The sequence below is a fragment of the Prorops nasuta genome, unplaced genomic scaffold (genome assembly GCF_024137725.1).
Source record: "Prorops nasuta isolate Cenicafe-Biocafe unplaced genomic scaffold, Cenicafe_Pnas_1.2 PNAS00016, whole genome shotgun sequence".
Lineage (NCBI taxonomy): Eukaryota > Metazoa > Arthropoda > Insecta > Hymenoptera > Bethylidae > Prorops > Prorops nasuta.
Genome location: NW_027116813.1, coordinates 1,925,155 through 1,936,280, shown reverse-complemented (window position 1 = coordinate 1,936,280; position 11,126 = coordinate 1,925,155).

The following is an 11,126-nucleotide window of genomic DNA, read 5'->3' as shown; positions in this document are numbered from 1 at the left end:
TTGAATAAAGCCTTCGCTATATACATAAATGCATTTTATATCAAAAATAAAAAAAGCTTTAGTAAAAGGTTTACTGCTATTTTTATTACTCAATTATGATCTAGATGCTAAATCGAAATATGTTTAACCTAATGGAGTTTAGTTTCACGTAAAATATCAGTTAATTGTGGCTTAGCAAAACCTAAAAAATACATAACTTTCGATATTAGTTTATCGGTCACATTGCGCATAGTAACGTGGTAACTTATTACGAATCGAATGGTTACGTAACGAATTGTTACGTGGCGAATAGTGACGTGGCGAATTGTTACGTGGCGAATTGTTACGTGGCGAATTGTTACGTGGCGAATTGTTACGTGGGGAATTGTTACGTGGGGAATTGTTAGGTGGCGAATTGTTACGTGGCGAATTGTTACGTGGCGAATTGTTACGTGGCGAATTGTTACGTGGCGAATTGCTACGTGGCGAATTGCTACGTGGCGAATTGTTACGTGGCGAATTGTTACGTGGCGAATCGTGACATTTCAATAATTAATATGAAATAATTACATTGATTCATTAAGAATTTTTTAACAGTCATTAGTTCTTATAACTAATTGTGATGTAACTAATAAAATGGTGAACTGTAACGTGACATAATATCACATGGTGAAATCGTTACGTGGCGAATTGTAACGTGTCGAATTGTGACGTGGCGAATTGTTACGTGGCGAATCATTACGGTTGAATTGGACGTGTTGAATCATTACTGTATTGAATCGGAACGTGGTCAAAAATACGTGTTGAATTGTTACGTGGTGAAATGTAACGTGTGCAATTGTTACGTGGCGAATAATACCCGTGTCCAATAATTACGTGGTCAAACGGGCATCACTCTCTGGGAGTACTTATAAGGGACTAAGATAACTCACTCGGGGTCACGGAGTACTTATATGGGACTAGAGTAACTCACATGGGGTCAGGGAGTACTTATAAAGGGGCTAGGGTAACTCACTTTGGGTCTAGGAGTACTTATAAAGGGGCTAGGATAACTCACTTCGGCATCAGGGAGTACTTCTATGGGACTAGGGTAACTCACTTGGGGTCAGGGACTACTTTTATGGGACTAGGGTAACTCACATGAGGTCAGGGAGTACTTATAAAGGGGCTAGGGTAACTCACTTTGGTTCTAGGAGTACTTATATTGGACTAGGGTAACCCACTTGCGGTCAGAGAGTACATATAAAGGGGCTAGGATAACTCACTTGGGGTCAGGGAGTATTTATATGGGACTAAGGTAACTCACTTGGGGTCAGGGATTACTTATATGGGACTAGGGTAACTCAAATGGGGTCAGGGAGTACTTATAAAGGTGATATGGTAACTCACTTGGGGTCAGGGAGTACTTCTATGGGACTAGGGTAACTCACTTGCGGTCAGGGAGTACATATAAAGGGGCTAGGATAACTCACTTGGGGTCAGGGAGTACTTATAAAGGGGCTAGGATAACTCCCTTCGGCGTCAGGGAGTACTTCTATGGGACTAGGGTAACTCACTTGGGGTCAGGGACTACTTTTATGGGACTAGGGTAACTCACTTGGGGTCTGGGAGTACTTATATGGGACTAAGGTAACTCACTTGGGGTCAGGGGGTACTTATATGGGACTAGGGTAACTCACATGGGGTCAGGGAGTACTTATAAAGGGGCTAGGGTAACTCACTTTGGGTCTAGGAGTACTTATATTGGACTAGGGTAACTCACTTGCGGTCAGAGAGTACATATAAAGGGGCTAGGATAACTAACTTGTGGTAAGGGAGTGCTTATATAGGGGCTAGGGTAACTAACTTGGGGTTAGGGAGTACTTCTGTGGGAATAGGGTAACTCACTTGGGGTCTGGGAGTACTTCTATGGGATTAGGGTAACTCACTTGGGGTCTGGGAGTACTGATATGGGACTAAGGTAACTCACATGGGGTCAGGAAGTACTTACAAAGGGGCTAGGGTAACTCACATTGGGTCAAGGAGTACTTATATTGGACTAGGGTAACTCACTTACGGTCAGAGAGTACATATAAAGGGGCTAGGGTAACTCACTTGGGGTCAGGGAGTATTTATTTGGGACTAAGGTAACTCACTTGGGGTCAGGGATTACTTATATGGGACTAGGGTAACTCAAATGGGGTCAGGGAGTACTTATAAAGGGGCTAGCATAACTCACTTGGGGTCAGGGAGTACTTATAAAGGGACTAGGATAACTCACTTCGGCGTCAGGGAGTACTTCTATGGGACTAGGGTAACTCACTTGGGGTCTGGGAGTACTTATAAAGGGGCTAGGATAACTCACTTCGGCGTCAGGGAGTACTTCTATGGGACTAGGGTAACTCACTTGTGGTCAGGGACTACTTTTATGGGACTAGGGTAACTCACTTGGGGTCTGGGAGTACATATATGGGACTAAGGTAACTCACTTGGGGTCAGGGAGTACTTCTGTGGGATTGGGGTAACTCACTTGGGGTCTGGGAGTACTTCTATGGGACTAGGGTAACTTACTTGGGGTCTGGGAGTACTTATATGGGACTAAAGTAACTCATTTGGGGTCAGGGAGTACTTATCAAAGGGCTAGGGTAACTCACTTTGGGTCAAGGAGTACTTATATTGGACTAGGGTAACTCACTTGCGGTCAGAGAGTTCATATAAATGGACTTGGATAAATCACTTGGGGTCAGGGAGTACTTCTATGGGACTAGGGTAACTCACTTGGGGTCAGGGACTACTTTTATGGGACTAGGGTAACTCACTTGGGGTCTGGGAGTACATATATGGGACTAAGGTAACTCACTTGGGGTCAGGGAGTTCTTATAAAGGGGCTAGGATAACTCACTTGGGGTCAGGGAGTACTTATAAAGGGGCTAGGATAACTCACTTCGGCGTCAGGGAGTACTTATAAGGGACTAAGGTAACTCACTCGGGGTCACGGAGTACTTATATGGGACTAGAGTAACTCACATGGGGTCAGGGAGTACTTATAAAGGGGCTAGGGTAACTCACTTTGGGTCTAGGAGTACTTATAAAGGGGCTAGGATAACTCACTTCGGCGTCAGGGAGTACTTCTATGGGACTAGGGTAACTCACTTGGGGTCAGGGACTACTTTTATGGGACTAGGGTAACTCACATGAGGTCAGGGAGTACTTATAAAGGGGCTAGGGTAACTCACTTTGGGTCTAGGAGTACTTATATTGGACTAGGGTAACCCACTTGCGGTCAGAGAGTACATATAAAGGGGCTAGGATAACTCACTTGGGGTCAGGGAGTATTTATATGGGACTAAGGTAACTCACTTGGGGTCAGGGATTACTTATATGGGACTAGGGTAACTCAAATGGGGTCAGGGAGTACTTATAAAGGTGATATGGTAACTCACTTGGGGTCAGGGAGTACTTCTATGGGACTAGGGTAACTCACTTGCGGTCAGGGAGTACATATAAAGGGGCTAGGATAACTCACTTGGGGTCAGGGAGTACTTATAAAGGGGCTAGGATAACTCCCTTCGGCGTCAGGGAGTACTTCTATGGGACTAGGGTAACTCACTTGGGGTCAGGGACTACTTTTATGGGACTAGGGTAACTCACTTGGGGTCTGGGAGTACTTATATGGGACTAAGGTAACTCACTTGGGGTCAGGGGGTACTTATATGGGACTAGGGTAACTCACATGGGGTCAGGGAGTACTTATAAAGGGGCTAGGGTAACTCACTTTGGGTCTAGGAGTACTTATATTGGACTAGGGTAACTCACTTGCGGTCAGAGAGTACATATAAAGGGGCTAGGATAACTAACTTGTGGTAAGGGAGTGCTTATATAGGGGCTAGGGTAACTAACTTGGGGTTAGGGAGTACTTCTGTGGGAATAGGGTAACTCACTTGGGGTCTGGGAGTACTTCTATGGGATTAGGGTAACTCACTTGGGGTCTGGGAGTACTGATATGGGACTAAGGTAACTCACATGGGGTCAGGAAGTACTTACAAAGGGGCTAGGGTAACTCACATTGGGTCAAGGAGTACTTATATTGGACTAGGGTAACTCACTTACGGTCAGAGAGTACATATAAAGGGGCTAGGGTAACTCACTTGGGGTCAGGGAGTATTTATTTGGGACTAAGGTAACTCACTTGGGGTCAGGGATTACTTATATGGGACTAGGGTAACTCAAATGGGGTCAGGGAGTACTTATAAAGGGGCTAGCATAACTCACTTGGGGTCAGGGAGTACTTATAAAGGGACTAGGATAACTCACTTCGGCGTCAGGGAGTACTTCTATGGGACTAGGGTAACTCACTTGGGGTCTGGGAGTACTTATAAAGGGGCTAGGATAACTCACTTCGGCGTCAGGGAGTACTTCTATGGGACTAGGGTAACTCACTTGTGGTCAGGGACTACTTTTATGGGACTAGGGTAACTCACTTGGGGTCTGGGAGTACATATATGGGACTAAGGTAACTCACTTGGGGTCAGGGAGTACTTCTGTGGGATTGGGGTAACTCACTTGGGGTCTGGGAGTACTTCTATGGGACTAGGGTAACTTACTTGGGGTCTGGGAGTACTTATATGGGACTAAAGTAACTCATTTGGGGTCAGGGAGTACTTATCAAAGGGCTAGGGTAACTCACTTTGGGTCAAGGAGTACTTATATTGGACTAGGGTAACTCACTTGCGGTCAGAGAGTTCATATAAATGGACTTGGATAAATCACTTGGGGTCAGGGAGTACTTCTACGGGACTAGGGTAACTCACTTGGGGTCAGGGACTACTTTTATGGGACTAGGGTAACTCACTTGGGGTCTGGGAGTACATATATGGGACTAAGGTAACTCACTTGGGGTCAGGGAGTTCTTATAAAGGGGCTAGGATAACTCACTTGGGGTCAGGGAGTACTTATAAAGGGGCTAGGATAACTCACTTCGGCGTCAGGGAGTACTTATAAGGGACTAAGGTAACTCACTCGGGGTCACGGAGTACTTATATGGGACTAGAGTAACTCACATGGGGTCAGGGAGTACTTATAAAGGGGCTAGGGTAACTCACTTTGGGTCTAGGAGTACTTATAAAGGGGCTAGGATAACTCACTTCGGCGTCAGGGAGTACTTCTATGGGACTAGGGTAACTCACTTGGGGTCAGGGACTACTTTTATGGGACTAGGGTAACTCACATGAGGTCAGGGAGTACTTATAAAGGGGCTAGGGTAACTCACTTTGGGTCTAGGAGTACTTATATTGGACTAGGGTAACCCACTTGCGGTCAGAGAGTACATATAAAGGGGCTAGGATAACTCACTTGGGGTCAGGGAGTATTTATATGGGACTAAGGTAACTCACTTGGGGTCAGGGATTACTTATATGGGACTAGGGTAACTCAAATGGGGTCAGGGAGTACTTATAAAGGTGATATGGTAACTCACTTGGGGTCAGGGAGTACTTCTATGGGACTAGGGTAACTCACTTGCGGTCAGGGAGTACATATAAAGGGGCTAGGATAACTCACTTGGGGTCAGGGAGTACTTATAAAGGGGCTAGGATAACTCCCTTCGGCGTCAGGGAGTACTTCTATGGGACTAGGGTAACTCACTTGGGGTCAGGGACTACTTTTATGGGACTAGGGTAACTCACTTGGGGTCTGGGAGTACTTATATGGGACTAAGGTAACTCACTTGGGGTCAGGGGGTACTTATATGGGACTAGGGTAACTCACATGGGGTCAGGGAGTACTTATAAAGGGGCTAGGGTAACTCACTTTGGGTCTAGGAGTACTTATATTGGACTAGGGTAACTCACTTGCGGTCAGAGAGTACATATAAAGGGGCTAGGATAACTAACTTGTGGTAAGGGAGTGCTTATATAGGGGCTAGGGTAACTAACTTGGGGTCAGGGAGTACTTCTGTGGGATTAGGGTAACTCACTTGGGGTCTGGGAGTACTTCTATGGGATTAGGGTAACTCACTTGGGGTCTGGGAGTACTTATATGGGACTAAGGTAACTCACATGGGGTCAGGAAGTACTTACAAAGGGGCTAGGGTAACTCACATTGGGTCAAGGAGTACTTATATTGGACTAGGGTAACTCACTTACGGTCAGAGAGTACATATAAAGGGGCTAGGATAACTCACTTGGGGTCAGGGAGTATTTATTTGGGACTAAGGTAACTCACTTGGGGTCAGGGATTACTTATATGGGACTAGGGTAACTCAAATGGGGTCAGGGAGTACTTATAAAGGGGCTAGCATAACTCACTTGGGGTCAGGGAGTACTTATAAAGGGACTAGGATAACTCACTTCGGCGTCAGGGAGTACTTCTATGGGACTAGGGTAACTCACTTGGGGTCTGGGAGTACTTATAAAGGGGCTAGGATAACTCACTTCGGCGTCAGGGAGTACTTCTATGGGACTAGGGTAACTCACTTGGGGTCAGGGACTACTTTTATGGGAGTAGGGTAACTCACTTGGGTTCTGGGAGTACATATATGGGACTAAGGTAACTCACTTGGGGTCAGGGAGTACTTCTGTGGGATTGGGGTAACTCACTTGGGGTCTGGGAGTACTTCTATGGGACTAGGGTAACTTACTTGGGGTCTGGGAGTACTTATATGGGACTAAAGTAACTCATTTGGGGTCAGGGAGTACTTATCAAAGGGCTAGGGTAACTCACTTTGGGTCAAGGAGTACTTATATTGGACTAGGGTAACTCACTTGCGGTCAGAGAGTTCATATAAATGGGCTTGGATAAATCACTTGGGGTCAGGGAGTACTTCTATGGGACTAGGGTAACTCACTTGGGGTCTGGGAGTACTTATAAAGGGGCTAGGATAACTCACTTCGGCGTCAGGGAGTACTTCTATGGGACTAGGGTAACTCACTTGGGGTCAGGGAGTACTTTTATGGGACTAGGGTAACTCACTTGGGGTCTGGGAGTACATATATGGGACTAAGGTAACTCACTTGGGGTCAGGGAGTTCTTATAAAGGGGCTAGGATAACTCACTTGGGGTCAGGGAGTACTTATAAAGGGGCTAGGATAACTCACTTCGGCGTCAGGGAGTACTTCTATGGGACTAGGGTAACTCACTTGGGGTCAGGGACTACTTTTATGGGACTAGGGTAACTCACTTGGGGTCTGGGAGTACTTATATGGGACTAGGGTAACTCACTTGCGGTCAGAGAGTACATATAAAGGGGCTAAGATAACTAACTTGGGGTAAGGGAGTGCTTATATAGTGGCTAGGGTAACTAACTTTGTTTCAGGGAGTAGTTATAAGGGAATAGGGTAACTCACTTGGGGTCAGGGATTACTTATAAAGGGGCTATGGTAACTCACTTGGGGTCAGGGAGTACTTCTATGGGACTAGGGTAACTCACTTGCGGTCAGAGAGTACATATAAAGGGGCTAGGATAACTAACTTGGGGTAAGGGAGTGCTTATATAGGGGCTGCGGTAACTCACTTGGGGTCAGGGAGTAATTCTGTGGGATTAGGGTAACTCACTTGGGGTCTGGGAGTACTTATAAGGGACTAGGGTAACTCACTTGCGGTCAGAGAGTACATATATAGGGGCTAGGATAACTAACTTGGGGTAAGGGATTGCTTATATAGGGGCTAGGGTAACTCACTTGGGGTCAGGGAGTACTTCTGTGGGATTGGGGTAACTCACTTGGGGTCTGGGAGTACTTCTGTGGGATTGGGGTAACTCACTTGGGGTCTGGGAGTACTTATAAGGGACTAGGGTAACTCACTTGCGGTCAGAGAGTACATATAAAGGGGCTAGGATAACTAACTTGGGGTAAGGGAGTGCTTATATAGGGGCTAGGGTAACTCACTTTGGTTCAGCGAGTAGTTATAAGGGATTAGGGTAACTCACTTGGGGTCAGGGATTACTTATAAAGGGGCTATGGTAACTCACTTGGGGTCAGGGAGTACTTCTATGGGACTAGGGTAACTCACTTGCGGTCAGAGAGTACATACAAAGGGGCTAGGATAACTCACTTGGGGTCAGGGAGTACTTATAAAGGTGATATGGTAACTCACTTGGGGTCAGGGAGTACTTCTATGGGACTACGGTAACTCACTTGCGGTCAGAGAGTACATATAAAGGGGCTAGGATAACTAACTTGGGGTAAGGGATTGCTTATATAGGGGCTAGGGTAACTCACTTGGGGTCAGGGAGTACTTCTGTGGGATTAGGGTAACTCACTTGGGGTCAGGGAGTACTTATATGGGACTTGGGTAACTCACATGGGGTCAGGGAGTACTTATAATGGGGCTAGGGTAACTCACTTTGGGTCTAGGAGTACTTATATTGGACTAGGGTAACTCACTTGCGGTCAGAGAGTACATATAAAGGGGCTAGGATAACTCACTTGGGGTCTGGGAGTACTTATATGGGACTAAGGTAACTCACTTGGGGTCAGGGAGTACTTATAAAGGTGATATGGTAACTCACTTGGGGTCAGGGAGTACTTCTATGGGACTAGGGTAACTCACTTGGGGTCAGGGACTACTTTTATGGGACTAGGGTAACTCACTTGGGGTCTGGGAGTACTTATATGGGACTAGGGTAATTCACTTGCGGTCAGAGAGTACATATAAAGGGGCTAGGATAACTAACTTGGGGTAAGGGAGTGTTTATATAGTGGCTAGGGTAACTAACTTTGTTTCAGGGAGTAGTTATAAGGGATTAGGGTAACTCACTTGGGGTCAGGGATTACTTATAAAGGGGCTATGGTAACTCACTTGGGGTCAGGGAGTACTTCTATGGGACTAGGGTAACTCACTTGCGGTCAGAGAGTACATACAAAGGGGCTAGGATAACTAACTTGGGGTAAGGGATTGCTTATATAGGGGCTGGTGTAACTCACTTGGGGTCAGGGAGTAATTCTGTGGGATTAGGGTAACTCACTTGGGGTCTGGGAGTACTTCTATGGGTCTAGGGTAACTCACTTGGGGTCTGGGAGTACTTATATGGGACTAAGGTAACTCACTTGGGGTCAGGGAGTACTTATAAAGGTGATATGGTAACTCACTTGGGGTCAGGGAGTACTTCTATGGGACTAGGGTAACTCACTTGGGGTCAGGGAGTACTTCTATGGGACTAGGGTAACTCACTTGCGGTCAGAGAGTACATATAAAGGGGCTAGGATAACTAACTTGGGGTAAGGGAGTGCTTATATAGGGGCTAGGGTAACTCACTTGGGGTCAGGGAGTACTTCCGTGGGATTAGGATAACTCACTTGGGGTCTGGGAGTACTTATAAAGGTGATATGGTAACCCACTTGGGGTCAGGGAGTACTTCTATGGGACTAGGGTAACTCACTTGCGGTCAGAGAGTACATATAAAGGGGCTAGGATAACTAACTTGGGGTAAGGGATTGCTTATATAGGGGCTAGGGGAACTCACTTGGGGTCAGGGAGTACTTCTGTGGGATTAGGGTAACTCACTTGGGGTCTGGGAGTACTTCTATGGGACTAGGTTAACTCACTTGGGGTCTGGGAGTACTTATATGGGACTAAGGTAACTCACATGGGGTCAGGGAGTACTTATAAAGGGGCTAGGATAACTCACTTCGGCGTCAGGGAGTACTTCTATGGGACTAGGGTAACTCACTTGGGGTCAGGGACTACTTTTATGGGACTAAGATAACTCACATGGGGTCAGGGAGTACTTATAAAGGGGCTAGGATAACTCACTTCAGCGTCAGGGAGTACTTCTTTGGGCCTAGGGTCACTCACTTGGGGTCAGGGACTACTTTTATGGGACTAGGGTAACTCACTTGGGGTCTGGGAGTACTTATATGGGACTAGGGTAACTCACTTGCGGTCAGAGAGTACATATAAAGGGGCTAGGAAAACTAACTTGGGGTAAGGGAGTGCTTATATAGGGGCTAGGGTAACTCACTTTGGTTCAGGGAGTAGTTATAAGGGATTAGGGTAACTCACTTGGGGTCAGGGATTACTTATAAAGTGGCTATGGTAACTCACTTGGGGTCAGGGAGTACTTCTATGGGACTAGGGTAACTCACTTGCGGTCAGAGAGTACATACAAAGGAGCTAGGATAACTAACTTGGGGTATGGGATTGCTTATATAGGGGCTGGGGTAACTCACTTGGGGTCAGGGGAGTAATTCTGTGGGATTAGGGTAACTCACTTGGGGTCTGGGAGTACTTCTATGGGACTAGGGTAACTCACTTGGGGTCAGGGACTACTTTTATGGGACTAAGATAACTCACATGGGGTCAGGGAGTACTTATAAAGGGGCTAGGATAACTCACTTCAGCGTCAGGGAGTACTTCTTTGGGCCTAGGGTCACTCACTTGGGGTCAGGGACTACTTTTATGGGACTAGGGTAACTCACTTGGGGTCTGGGAGTACTTATATGGGACTAGGGTAACTCACTTGCGGTCAGAGAGTACATATAAAGGGGCTAGGAAAACTAACTTGGGGTAAGGGAGTGCTTATATAGGGGCTAGGGTAACTCACTTTGGTTCAGGGAGTAGTTATAAGGGATTAGGGTAACTCACTTGGGGTCAGGGATTACTTATAAAGTGGCTATGGTAACTCACTTGGGGTCAGGGAGTACTTCTATGGGACTAGGGTAACTCACTTGCGGTCAGAGAGTACATATAAAGGGGCTAGGATAACTAACTTGGGGTAAGGGAGTGCTTATATAGGGGCTAGGGTAACTCACTTTGGTTCAGGGAGTAGTTATAAGGGATTAGGGTAACTCACTTGGGGTCAGAGAGTACATATAAAGGGGCTAGGACAACTCAATTGGGGTCAGGGAGTACTTATAAAGGTGATATGGTAACTCACTTGGGGTCAGGGAGTACTTCTATGGGACTAGGGTAACTCACTTGCGGTCAGAGAGTACATATAAAGGGGCTAGGATAACTAACTTGGGGTAAGGGAGTGCTTATATAGGGGCTAGGGTAACTCACTTTGGTTCAGGGAGTAGTTATAAGGGATTAGGGTAACTCACTTGGGGTCAGAGAGTACATATAAAGGGGCTAGGATAACTCAATTGGGGTCAGGGAGTACTTATAAAGGGGCTAGGATAACTCACTTCGGCGTCAGGGACTACTTCTATGGGACTAGGGTAACTCACTTG